This window comes from Canis aureus, chromosome 29 (assembly GCF_053574225.1).
Source record: "Canis aureus isolate CA01 chromosome 29, VMU_Caureus_v.1.0, whole genome shotgun sequence".
Classification (NCBI taxonomy): domain Eukaryota; kingdom Metazoa; phylum Chordata; class Mammalia; order Carnivora; family Canidae; genus Canis; species Canis aureus.
The window spans coordinates 3979193-3992963 of NC_135639.1; positions in this window are offsets into that span (position 1 = coordinate 3979193).

Sequence of the window (13771 nt, forward strand, 5' to 3'; positions counted from 1 at the left end):
ACTCCGGGCTGCATCACGCTGGCGTCGGGATTTGTGACCTGCATTTGCGGGTGACCTGCAGGAAGGTCTCCAGACCCAGTGAGACAGACAAGGCCTATCTGAGAACTTGGATCGGTGGGGGTGGGGGAGGTGGGGGGGAGACAACTCGCCGCGTCTGTCTGGGAGATGGCCTCTGCATGAAAAACAAACAAATACAAGCTATATTCTGCTGGGGAAGACCCTTTAAAATAAGCATTTAAAATTTATTTTAAAATGGAAGGGTTATTACCATTCTGCAGAAATGAAAAAGGAAACTGAGTTGGAAAATGAGCCAGAGTGCTCTTCCTCTGGACAATTAGGGGTTCTCTCCAGAAACAAGTCATTCCTCTCAAACAGTGGCAAAGAGGAGGAAGCAGGGAAGCAGCTCATGTACTCCCAGGAGGTGTCCTCAGATGGCAGAGAGGTCAGGGCAGACCGGGCAGGGTGGTGGTCATCAGCCTCACCTTCACTTCCTCCTCTCGTTACTTCATCCATTCCTCTGTGCGTTCACTGAGGCGCTCATTCAAATTTCCCTTTCTCAAACTCTCCTCTTGGAACACCCCCAGTTGTGCTCACTCCCATCCCCACAGACCCCTGCATGCAGCCCCTCAAGAGGCAGGTGCCCACCCTGGTGGGTCTCTGCCCCTCACTCAGCATCTGCCACTTGGAGATGCTCGTGGAAGAGTAAGAGGAAGAACACGTTGCGAGCCTTGGGCGATGGATCCATTTTTGTGACTATGGCACAGGCATTACTGCGAATATCATGGCATGAGGTGCTGTTAGGAAGAGCTACGCAAGGGTACCGATGAAGCACAGTGGGTTCTTGGAGGACCGGGTGAGCATGACTGTCCCGGGTAATGGGAAAGCCTCCTTGGGGAAGGTCTCCATCCATCACTTCTTCATCAAAGGCTCATTTGTGGAGCGCCAGGAGCCTGCTAGGTGCTGGTGCCTAGGACGAAACCCATGCTGTGGGGCTCACGTTCTTCAGGGCTGGCTGACCAGTAAGTAGAAGGTCGCACCGCAGGGTTTTAGGGGCTGTGAGCAGAGTGCAGGGCGTGCGGAGGATCACCTCGGCCGGAACGACAGCGGCCAGGAAAGCCTTCAGGATGAAGAACACATACGTGAAGAACCAAAGCTCGGGCTGTGGGAGGAGAGCTTGGGGAGCTGAAAACCCACATCTGTAAAACTGCGTGGAACGAAATCAACCATCAGCGTCGGGGAATGGAGCAAGGGTGCTAGCCTCTGGATGCAAGAAATGGCAGGTAGGCCGGGGCTAGAGCGCACAAAGCTGGGAATTCTAGCTTAATTCTTAGACACCAGGAAGCCACTGAAAATGTCTGAGCAGGGGCGTCACATAGTCAGACCTGGAAACCCCAAAGATGGAACGAAGGCAGGAAGACCAGGTTCTTGCACCAGGGCCTTTGGAAGAAGAATTGCCCCCACGCCCACCCCAGCTGATGTAACGATCAAGATGCCCGGGAGGGAAGCCACCCCATGAGATGCATCAGCAACAGAAATCAGGCCCGACGCTCCAGACCTCGGCCTGGGCTCTCCCTAAGCTCGGCCACTCCTGGCTCACTTTGGGGAAAATCCCCTCCTCCAAGACTCCGCTTCTTCACCTTCAAACTGACAGGAACAGGTTGTTCTGGAAGGTCCGTCTCATCCTCCATAGGCTGTGATAGAGGCTATTTCTCTGCAAGAAGCAGATCAAGCTGCACTCACAAGAGAAGGTGGAGGCTGTGGGCCACTGTGTGGGGTTCGAGGATAATGTGAGGAGGGCCGTTCCCGCAGGGGCAGGCACAATGGTGAGGGCGGCCAGGGCTGCAGGGTCTGGGGGGGGCACCGCTAATCACTGCAGCCGAGCCCTGGCATGGAGGTGGCCTGGCGCACACTGCAGCAGCTACACCAGTGCCTCCCGGAGGGTGATGGTAAGGATAGTGGGGGCTTGCGGCACAGGAATTGGTTATGGACAGTGACTCCCCGGGAAAGCTGGTGTATACGGTAGGGCAGCCAGACGATGAATTCACTGGCCAGTGTTGAGGGACAGCTCAGCTGACTTTAGGTGGCTGGCTCTTTGGTGATGGGGACACAGGTGCTGCCCATCTGGGTTGTCTTTCCACTGCGACTTAAATGCATCTCTGGGTGAAGGGTGTCATTCGCGTTTCCTGTGATGTGGCCCAAGTTCCCTGGAGTAGGCAGGCAGTGTAGACACCGTGGGTCCCTGAATCCACATTGTTGGGCTGGGTGGAGGCCACATGCCCGGGGATGACCTGGGGGCTGGAGGGGAAGAAGGGCCCGGAGGCAGGATTAGGGTGCCCTCCTGGTCGGTCCCCTGGTTGGTTGGCTGATAAACAAAATGAAATGAAAGAAGACAGAGGAGAGAGGAGAGATTTTGTGCTCAGGCAGAGAAATTTGGAGAAAAACAAGTTGCTCCCGTAATCTTGAGAGCAGAGACTCAGGCGCTAGAACACTGGTCAGTGTGTCGTTGGTCTGCGGGGTCATCCCCATGTCTAACAAAGGATGTCCTTTGTGCCCTAGAGGGAATCCAGCCCCGGAGCGCAGGTGTCCATCCTTCACTCCCATCTCCGTGGCCGGGACAAGACCCACCCTAGCCACCAGTCCTGCCCGCCTCTTAGAAAGGTTTCCTTGGCCCAATGACCATGAAAGAAATAACAGAGTTTCACTCAACAGTCATATAAAGCCTCAGTGAAAGCAGGTGTGCAGAGAAGCTCCTTGAAAATCTAGACTGGAATTTGATGACATAGACTCTACTTGTTTCTTCCATTTTAGGTAGAGGCCAGGATTGGGGATTATGCCCACGCTGATCCTAAATGCCGCTCCTGCAGCTTAGCATCACGGGAGCAGCTCCTGACACTCCTGACACTCCTACGTGCTGATCCTTCCTGAACCACATCCGCGTCTAAAACTTTCTCAGGGCCACGCGGCCCATGTAGAGAGGTGCGCGGGCACCCACTTAATCTGGGGCACCTCCGAGGCAGGGGCAGCGGGGCACGCCTGCAAGGAGTAGGGGGCACTGGGAGCTCAGGGTAAGAGGCTGAGAAGGAGGCTCCGAAGACAGGCGCCGGGTTTGCACAGAAGCAAGGCAACCACCGTCACCCAAGATGAATCCCCAGCTCCCCCGCCCCGTGCCCTCTGGTTTGCATCATTTTCAAATATCAAAAGCAGCCACGAGCTCACGTGGAGCCCCGGGGAGAGAGCATTCTGCCTTGTTGACACTCCCCAGATGGCTCCAGCCACCACAGTTCTCTCTCTCTTGTGACTTTTTCACCAAAACGAAATCATCTTGTCTGGGGCTGCCTCTGCCTGCGTTTTGTTATTGTTCATGGTCTCCTTGAGAGCGAAGTGTGAGGCAGCTAAAAGCATTCCTTTGGAGATGCTATCTAATCAGCCAGGGACTTGCGGGGCCCCTGGAGTGGACGGAGAGACGCACCCCTGCAAGGGCCACCCCCACCCCCACACCCCCTCCGTGCTGGAGGCTCGGCAGGTAGCAGGGAAATTTCTCGGTTTGGGCAGTGTGGCTTTTTACGGGCATCGGTCCTGAATGCGTGACAGTGTTGCATTTTTAATTATGATGATGTTAAATGAACTTAATGGGTGACTCTCTCCCGATTCACAGAGCATTTTTATAACATTTATTAAAAAAGGCCAAAGTTTATTTTACAATCCGTAATAAATGGGGACACAAAAATGCAGCCATTGGCACAATGGCCCTCGCACGTTCGTTTGGTCCACAAACTGCATATTATTCTAGCTCGATAAGTGACGGGAAAAACAAAATTGAAGTCCTATATACAACATTTGATCACCTTGCTTAATAACAACAGATGCTCTGAGCGGCGGCATTTTGAAAGGAGCTCTGTCTGCTGCTGGTTATGAAATGGCAGGACATTTGGCATCCTCTCACATCACACCATTTGAAAACCGTAGAGTCACATAAATGGCCAACGAGAGGTAGGAAAATGTAGCTCCTGTCTGCACAGTACGAGTCATTTCATTCCAGTGATGCAAAACAGCAAAGCTGCCTTTCAAAAGAAAAGTCTGTAAAACTTGCCAGACTCTACTGTGTTTAGCAGTAGGGGAAACACGCGCACAGCCAGCACCCCCAAACGTCGGTGAAAAACAGACTTAATAAAGTGATTTTAATAAAGAAATGCTATTTTGCCATCCAGTGTTGTATCAGGACTTGAGCGTTATTAGAAGGGAGGAGATCTACGTCCCGAAGCGGAGCAAGGCTGGGACCGGCCCCGGAGGAAATGCCTTCTCCCCAGCAGACCTTTGACGGGGGAGCTGGCCAGAGGGGCAGGAGAAGCAGGGGACCCGGGAGGCTCGGTGGCGTTTGCGTCTGAAGCCACCAGGCAGGCGAGTCTACTGTCCCCACAGCCCAAGGAGTCGCCCATCACCCATAGGAAGGGACAAACATCACCCAGGGGCTGACCCCAGTGGCTTCCCTTTGTTAAGACCTGGGACGTCTCTTCAAGGTCACTGCTTAGAGATGTCTAAACCTCCTCCAATGCCCCGTGCCTTCTTGCCCATGGGACTTAAGACACATGAGCCTGAGGGACACGTCCCAGCCCCACAAACCCGGTCCTCTCCCTCACTGTCCTCTTCCAGATGACAGCCCCAGCTCCCCGTGTGACCTGCCAGCCAGCTGAGCGCCCCTCGCTCAGTCGTGTGGCCCAGAGCACACCGCCAAAGCTAAGATAGATGCTCTCCATTTCTCAAGAAAAAATGGAGAGGAGATGTGATTATTTAGGTTATCCAAGCTCAAAATTGCTTGAACTCCAGCTGCTTATATGTTGGAGACAACAGATTAGAACAAGACTCACAGGCCCTCTGAACTGCTCCGGCGCATTTCGGGCAAGCCCGGGGGCCTCCTGCGCTTGCTCTTTCCCTTCTTCTTGCATCTGGAAGGGGGGCCGTGTGGAACCAATCAGCAGCAGAGCTTCCAGGCTTTGGGGGCCTCCAAGGCTTTGGGTTCTCCTGGGGCGCTCAGGATGCTTTGAGCAGAATATGAAAGAAACCAGGATCAAAATCCTGAAGGAAGGAATTTTAGCTTCGGGAAAAAGAAGTGAACGATCCTGGGAAAAGTCACAGAAAAAGGCTCCTTGGAGACTAGAGTGCTTTTGAATTGATCACACCTGTTGATGGGCCCTGGCCTAACGTGGTCTTGCGACGACGGGGTGTGGCCATCACAATTGTCAGCGAGGATCAGACTTCATAGCCCTTGGGACCAGCGCACGAGGTGGGCCCAGCGAGGCCCGGTCAGCTGGGCCAGGACCCTCCATGACACGTATAAGGCTTGGATGATGGGAAGATGCAAATCCTGCCAGGTGCCTCCCTGCTGTTCGCCCGCAGAGCCCGCGACGAAGAGAAAGTTGTACGTACTTGAGCGAGGTTCTCCTGGCTCCTTAGCTAACCACCCCCACACCCCGAATGGGGCCCAGGGCCCAGCTCCCCGGTGACACCCTCCTCCAAAGGACGCACGTGCACGCTAAGCAGTGAGGGGCACCACCTGCACCGCCAGGTGACTCTAGTCCTGACCCAGCACACTGTCGTCTCCCCTGGGGGGATAGTCCTCTCTGTCACTCAACATAAAATCACACTTGATATTTGATTCAGTGGATCCGAGGAAAGAGAGTTTGCAGCCAAAACTTGGGGCAATCGCCACATGTTTTTTTCGAGTGTCATTGAACATAAACCTTCCTGGCGAAGAGCTGATTGGTTGGGTTTTATTTCAGCCCAGAGTGATTTTTTAAATGACTAATTTATAAAATCTTCGAAAATAAGAGTTTCTAATGGAAGTGCTTACACAACCATAACTCTGGCGTTGCAAATGGCACCATTGTCGTTAAGGGTGTGTTGTTGTTTGTTTTATGCTAATCTGCCTTCAATGTGACAGACTGTCACCTGCACGGGGGGTACCGTTCAGCACTATATTAGCCCATATGGCACAAGCTAAATTGTATTGAAGCTATGGGCTAATTACAGATGAGTTAATAAAGCCAGGCAGAGTGAGTCTGGCCATCCCCCCCCCCCCAGCCCTTGGAGCCCTCCCTCCACACTCCCCAAAGTGAATTAGCCCTGTTCGAGCTTTTCAATTGGTCTCCGACAACAAACCCATAGTTCCATTTTAAATACACTTTTTGTCCTTCCGTGTTCCCGGGATTTTGATGTCAGACTTGAAAACAACTTTGGAGGCACCCAATCCTCGGCTCGAATAGCCGGTTTTCTTAGCAAGAGTTTAGATCTATTTCGTCACACCGGGACTAAATGCGGCCGGAGCGCGGGGGGCAGACACGCGAGTGACTTCAGTTACGTGGGTTTTTTTTTTTATTTTTTTTTATTTTTTTTTTTTAGTTACGTGGGTTTTGATAACGAAAAATGGGATATGTTTTACGCACTAAGGCCGTGAGTAAACCCTCCAAGTACAGACGCTTTGGAGCTGGTAATTCTAGTTTAGAAGGGGCAAGGAAAACCTAATTGTGGTCACATGTCCGTCAGGTTTTTCATCAGGAGAAGCAAACATTTAATTTAGATGGAATTCATTAACTAGTTTGAAAACATTTCCTTTAAAACCGATTCTGGTTTTCTGGCAAGCTCCTCTGGAGCTCTTCACCCAAGAACTGGCAGGCTGCGCCTTCCTGTGCGGGGACGGCCGCGTGTCATCTGCCGCCTCTCCGGGCCCCGCCTCCGCCACCGGCCAGGGGAGCAGACCGCCCGCTAGCCGGGAGGGTAGGCCCCGCAGGCCCGTCCTCGGAGACCCACATTGATGCTGCTCTGTTAATCAGCCAGCACTGGGAACACGGGACACATTTGGCTTCTCCCTCCCAAATCAAGCCCGGGCTGCTTGTGATATGTCAGCCTGGGGAGTCAGATTTCTTGGGTGACACCCTTGGCTTCCCCCTGTGTAGTCTTTAGATGCTTCAATTAACTGGGACAGTGGCTCACAAAACATGACAATCTGCCACTTGACTAATATTTGCAAATAACTGCACTTTCCATGCTCCGGAAAAGTTCAAACCATGAGGTGGCAAGCCTGCAAGACTTTCACGCCATCTCTCGACACCTGAAATCCATTTCTGAGCACCGGAAAATCCCCCCCCCTTCTGATGTTTTTAATAAAACACAACATTTATTTTCATTCTTTCTGTGTTCTCACTTAGGTCATTGGCATCTAGACTAAAAGACCATAAAGATCAGGAAGAAGAAGAAGAAGAAGAAAAAAAAAAAGGAAAAGGCAAAAAAGTCAATCTGGTTTGCTTACAAGGGAGGGCAGTAGGTGCCCCTGACCAGATGGTATTGGGCAGGCTGGGGATCCCCCCACCCCAGGCCTCCACTGCCCCAGCTCCGAAGAGGGGACAGTGCCAAGCAGGACCTAGCCCAACAGTTTTATGAAGCTCAAGCACGTGATTCCATGTGATGCCATTAGAACAGCTTCTGGGGCAGCCTAGGAACTCAATAGGGAGTAAGGAAACCATCGACACCACGTAATCAGAGTCCCAGGACAAGTGCCCCGGGATGTCCAAACAACACGAAACTTCACTCCATGGGATTCTAGACAAAGGACCAGCACTGGTGCAGAAATGGCACCATTTTCTTGAGAAGGCTGGTCCACCTCCCCTCCACCTGAGGTTCACGCAAAGGGGGAAGAGGGGTCTTATTCTCAAAAGCCTGAGTAGGAGCCTTTCCTGGTCCAAAGAAGCCATCTGCTGACAGGTACTCTTGCCCCTATGAGTCAGGGTCTGATATAAGGTGTCAGTCACCAAGAATGCACTAGAGGCATTTGCCCATGAGCGGCCATGGGGCTCAACGCTCAGGCTAGTTGGCTGACACCTCTGTGTCTGGGCCTGGCACCGGAAGCACACAGGACAGGCAGTCTGAGAGGGAGGACGGCCACGGAGCAGGAGGATGCCAGGCCCAGCTGGGGCAGTGCAGCCGAGCTGGAACTCACGGGGCGGCCTGGACCCAGGTGCCACTTCGCCACCTCTTGGCACCCCAGCCTCAACGTTGGGCGTGGCCTGTAGGAAAAGCAGGTGGGCACCCTCGTCGTGGCCCCACCAGCCCCGGGCCCAGGGGTGGAGAAGCAGAGCAGAAGACTCAGCAGGACCTCGGGAGGCCTGTGTCCACTGCAGCCAAGTGCGGCGTGTGTGCGCCACTGGGGTGCCCGGCACCCCCACCGACTGGAGGCCGCTCACTCACTGGCGGCTTCCAACCATCCAGAGCCTCTCGGAGGCTATACCAGCCCGGCACTCTGTGGGAAAGGAACACACAAACCCATCCCAGTGCCAGCAGGACTGAGGGAGCCAGACTGTGGTTGAATTTAATGTGACCACTAAATCTCTCAATTTACACAAAAGCAAATGTTATGAGAGTCAATCAAACGGCCACGCTGAGCGTTGCCTCTGGGTCACTCGCGCCGATGGCCATTGTCATTGGCTTTCAGGCAGGTCGCTTGGGTGCAAAGGGGCATCTGAGGGACAGAGCAGAGCTCGGCTGGAGGTGCATCACCGGGTGGGGCTGGGGAAGGTCTTTGCACCCAAGGATGAACCGCATGGTCAGGCAGTTCCCAAGGAAACAGAGAGGCCCTGAGATGACAACACTGAACCGGTTTCACTCAAAGAAGGAGAAGATCCCTTCCTCTCTCTTTCCTGGGAGGAGGCCTGTGCTTCATTCACTCTGGGAATTACCGAATCTCCTGCTGCATCAGCCACGCAGGTGAGGTGTCGGCCTCGAGTCCAATATGCCCTGCTTCCAAGTTTACACCCACACGGGAGCTTTTCATTCTCCCTCTGGGACAGACAGTGCTGCTGTGCTAGCCTCCTGTCTGTGGCCTGCCACTGACACCCGTGCCTTCTCATGACCCCTTCCATTGGGGTGAAGCAAAGCAACCCCAAGAGGCAGGGCTCCAGGAGCCAGGTCAGGCATCCATTGCACAGGTGGGGATTTGCAAGGGCCGTGCAGTAAAGCTACTCCTCCCCCTCGACACCTGTAGGAAGGACATTCAGCACTTGCAGTCAGCAGAGCGTGCACGATTGTTTGATGGTACAACTTGGAGGGGCCCCACTGTCATCTCATGGGTGGTGGCCATGGGCACGGCCTACATTATGGCCCCACAACCGAGTACCACCCGGTCCCAACTACCGTGGCACTGAGGCTGAGGAGCCCTGGTTAAAGGGGAGAAGGCAGTCCCCCTACCTAATGCCAAGTCTTTACTTTCTCAGCCAAGCACCCATCACATCCTCCTGAAAAGGCCTTGTAGTTGCTTAAGGTGGAAGAGATGTTAGCTTTGCAAGGTGTTTAAAAAAAAAAAATGGACTGTTTTACTGGATTGGTCCACAAAACGAAAGGAAGTCAACAAAAAGAAAGGTGGTAACTCTCCCTCCGTGTCCCAAACATCAAGGGAAGTCCAGTAAAACTCCCTTCCTGTCCTCCAGAATACCCATAAGGGACAGACGCCTTATTGCCACCCCAACCCTTCGGCCCGCAGGGGACCAGCACGGAAACGCGGAGGCCACCTGAGCCGTAGATCTCAAGCTCCACAAAAGTCATGCAAGACCCAGAGGCTCAGAGGGGGGAGGCAACAGTGGGCAGTGGTGCTTGGAGGACACCCACCCTCGGTGGCTGGCACATTACAGAGGACAGGCTGGCGCACGCCAAGCAGGAGGAGGCCCGGGTCGCCGTGGAGTCGGTGCAGGCACGTCGTGGCTCCCATCACAAGTGCCTGGATGCCCCTCGCTCTCGTGGCTGGCCGCCAGTCCCCCAGGACCTCCACAGAGATGGTTCCAGTACCTCCGGCAGCATGACCCTGGGGACGGGATCCAAGATAAATCCCCAGCGCAGCTGGTGGCACCATCGTGAGGACACCCGTCAGTGCTCTGCTGCTCCGTCTGGCTGCAACAACCAAACAAAATGATCGCTAAGGCTCACATTGTCCGTCCCACTGGGCCACTTGCTCAGCATTTTGCAGACACTCTTTGCTTTACCTCTGTGAGGTAGAAACTATGATCTTCCCTGATTTTCTCCTGAGAACACAGAGACAGAGAGGGTAGGTGACTTCTTAAAGGCCACATGGCTAGTACGTGGCAGTCTGGATTCCGCCTCAGGGAGCCTGACTTCAGAGTCCCTGCCGTTAGCTAAGACACCCGCGCAGAATTCTGGTCTGAGTCTGGCAAGAGGAAACTGGGCACCCCGCTGTCCGAGGCCTTGTTTTGTCATTGGCAGAATGGCTCTGAGGCGCCCCATGGCACCTAGGAGTCCTCTGGGGTCACTCCACAAATGCGGTGGAACCCACTGGGCTCTATGACTCTCCTTCCAAGGTGACGCCAACCCGTCCATTGTACCCAACCCTTCCCTGATTCCTCACGGAAGTGTGAGAGCATCATGTCACATGCCTCCACCTCCCCGTCCACACCTGGAATGTGAGATCCGGGACTGTGTTCCTGAGACTGGTTCTACCCAAAATGCTTGCTTGGGGCAGGAGGACCACTGGCTGAGAGGGGTACATCTTTTAAACAAGAGATTCCCTTCCATTTATCTCCGTGGGATGTCAGCCTGGCAGCAAAGGTTTTGTTACTTCCTTAATGAACCCTTGATCCTATAGGTAAGTATTTCCACCGGTTATTTTTGGTTAGTTATTCCTACTATTTCCCCCTCTCTTCAAAGACATCTGAAGACTGGACCATTTAACAGCCTACTGTGTTTGCGATATATTTATTGATTCTCTGTTTTTAGACCGTTTTCTCACACAGCCTCCTGTTGTGAGTTGAGAATGGACTTCCACTAGTAAAGTGCACCCTTTTCTCAAGTTCAACCACCAAAACACTTCTGTGTTACAAGACCTATAGGATGTTCTTACCTTTATTTTACTTCCTCCTGCTCGTCGGAACAGAAGCATAAGCACTGCTCAGTTTGCTTACGCTTTTCTACAGCGCGCCGCGGTGCACAGGCTACAGTGGAAATTTAGCGCCTCCTAACATCCAGGATAGACTTGACCTATTATGACATAGTGATCCAGAACTGGAGCAATCATACTCGCTTTTCCCTAGCATGAAAGCAGTCTAGCGGCCCTGATGGCTGGCAATAGACATAGGACAAATGTGTGGTTGGGTTTGGAAAATTCTCACAAACATCTTTTAATGTCCAGAGCTGAGACAGAGAATTTCCCAGAGGGCTCATCAGTGACAACAGATTGATTTATATTTGCAATTGTAAAGGTAAAAAGGAGGGTAAACCTTAACTACTGGGTTCAGCACCAGGAGCATTTGGGGGTGATGTGGAGGACTTGGGGGCGTGGGTCACAGGCAATAATGGTGCTGGGGGATGAAGGCCGTGGTTGTATTTTGTCAAGCATTTGGGAGTTTACAAATATCCAGATGTTTTGAGTCATAAAGTTAGCTCAATGCCCCACAGCCACACTGAAGTTGGCCATTGTCTCCAGAAGTTGGGGGTCCTGCAGCCCCAGTCCGAGCTATAGGTGCCTGAGACGAGTGTGTCTGCATGGGATTTCTAGGTATTGCTGGTTAATTTAATTTTACCATGAATTGTTATCATACCAAAAACATTACAGCTGGTGTTTTGCAAAGAAAAATAATATTTTAAAATATATTGGCTTTCCTGAGGTGGCATGTCGATCAAATCCCTTCAACTGTTTCACAACCAACTAATTAGATTAAGCCAATTTAATGACTCAGGCATATAAAATGCCTTACCTTACCTCTCCCTCCTTCACTAATGCATACATAGGCAGAGAATTAGGTGGGATAATTTTAAGGCCAGACCCATATAAGCTGGGAGATTCAAATTAAGGTTTAATTAACCTGCTTAGTACAAGAATCTCTGAACAGCGGGAGATTTTACACACTGTTACGTGTGATCTGTAATAACCAGGCACAACAGGCTTCTCCACAACCATTATGTGTACCGGGATATCCGCCTTGGCCTGTGTACTTGATGGAATGTCTGGAGTCTGCCAAAGCGAAAAGAAAAATATTTGGGGGTATAGTCACAGATCATCCTTGGGCTCTGTGTATATACACAAAAGAGTCTGGGAAAAGAAGGTTGCACTCAGTCAAGCTACCTATGATGTTGCAAACAGCTAGTTGGATTCGTCAAACGAGTGACTGGTAAATACATGAGTTATTGATTGTCTGCTCAGATCATTTCCCACACAGCAGCCCACATCGAGTTGAGAGTAGAGTTGAATCTGTAACCTGTACCCTTTATTCCAGTTTAACCAGTTGAACACTCATGAGGGAAGCCAGATCATTTGCTTTTATCTCTGGGTTAGAAAAACTATCTGGTTGGGCCCAGACATAGGTGTCCGTGTGGATGAGCGTGTTACCACTTTTTTGAAGCAGAAGGGCACATTGGAGAGTGACTTATACTATAAACTGCTGGACTGCTCCCTCCTTATCTCAGCCTGATTCCATACTAATATGGTATCAAAAGTTGGGATCAATTGATAGTCAAGACATTTTCCCCTTTTGTGACCAGCACCTCATTTTCCTTGTCTAAATGGTCAGCTTTCAGATGTTATGTTTTGTAAGGAAATTATGGGAAGATTGACATTCCAGCTAAGTCATGGCTTTCTGTGTGAGTATGTTGACTCAGGTGAAAAGAATCCCTTATGAATGAAACTATATGATGAATGAAAAATGGCAGCAGGAAAGACCTGTCGCATTAACTGGATTCAAGACTCCTTCCTAGAATCGTTGAAGAGCTCATAGTGAGAATCTTCACACCTGTATCTCTTCTTTCCCCATCCATGTCTTACCACTACTTCTCCTCTCTTCCCCACCCCCTCCAAATATAACATTAAAGATTCTCCCTACTAGAGATATCAAATCCTCCAATGGGATTTCCATGGGGGTAGCCATGGACAGTTACCAACACTGGGTTTAGACATGTCACACATTCTTGGACCTGTCTGGAGAAGGTCACAAGAATTAGCAGGGCCTCTGGTATGCCAGCTTCATGGGAGAGGGAGCAACTCTCTTTGCCTAAGTCAGTGAATCATCACTAAGTCTTCCTTCCTAAAGAAACAACCAGACATGGAGATGGCATGCTCTTTAGGATCAATCATTCCAGGTTTACATCATGAGTATCTATATAACGAATACAGTTGGCCCATGAACAAAAGGGACTTGAACTATGTGGTTTCACTCATATACAGATTTTTTTCAATAAATACAGTATGGTACTATAAACATTTTTTTCCTTAGGATTTTCTTAATAACATTTTATTTTCTCTAGCTTGATCTATTATAAGAATACAGTATACAATACATATAACATTAAAAAATATGTGTTCATTGACTCTTTGTTATCAATAAAGTTTTTGGTCAACAACAGACTGTCAATGGTTAAGTTTTGAGGGAGTCAGAGGTTATCCTTAGATTTTGAATTGTGTGTGGGTCAGCACCCCTAAACCTCACGATGTTTAAGAGTCAACTATATATCAGTGTTCAAATCCATTCACTGAGCAGAAAATTCAAACCATTGAAATTACATAGTGTGTAATGCTTTTATATGAACTATAATTTGGGAGAAACCAAATAAACCTACTTGATGAGGTAAAGTCCTTCCAGAAAAATTCTAGCTGATGAGATGCGAAGGATGATAAAAAAGAATGCTTGCCAGTTTGTGAACCCCAAGAAAATAGCTGATTTAGGAAACAATCATTGTATATGAAACCATTGGGAGAAAAGTTGTTGAGGAACTTTGCGATGTAGGC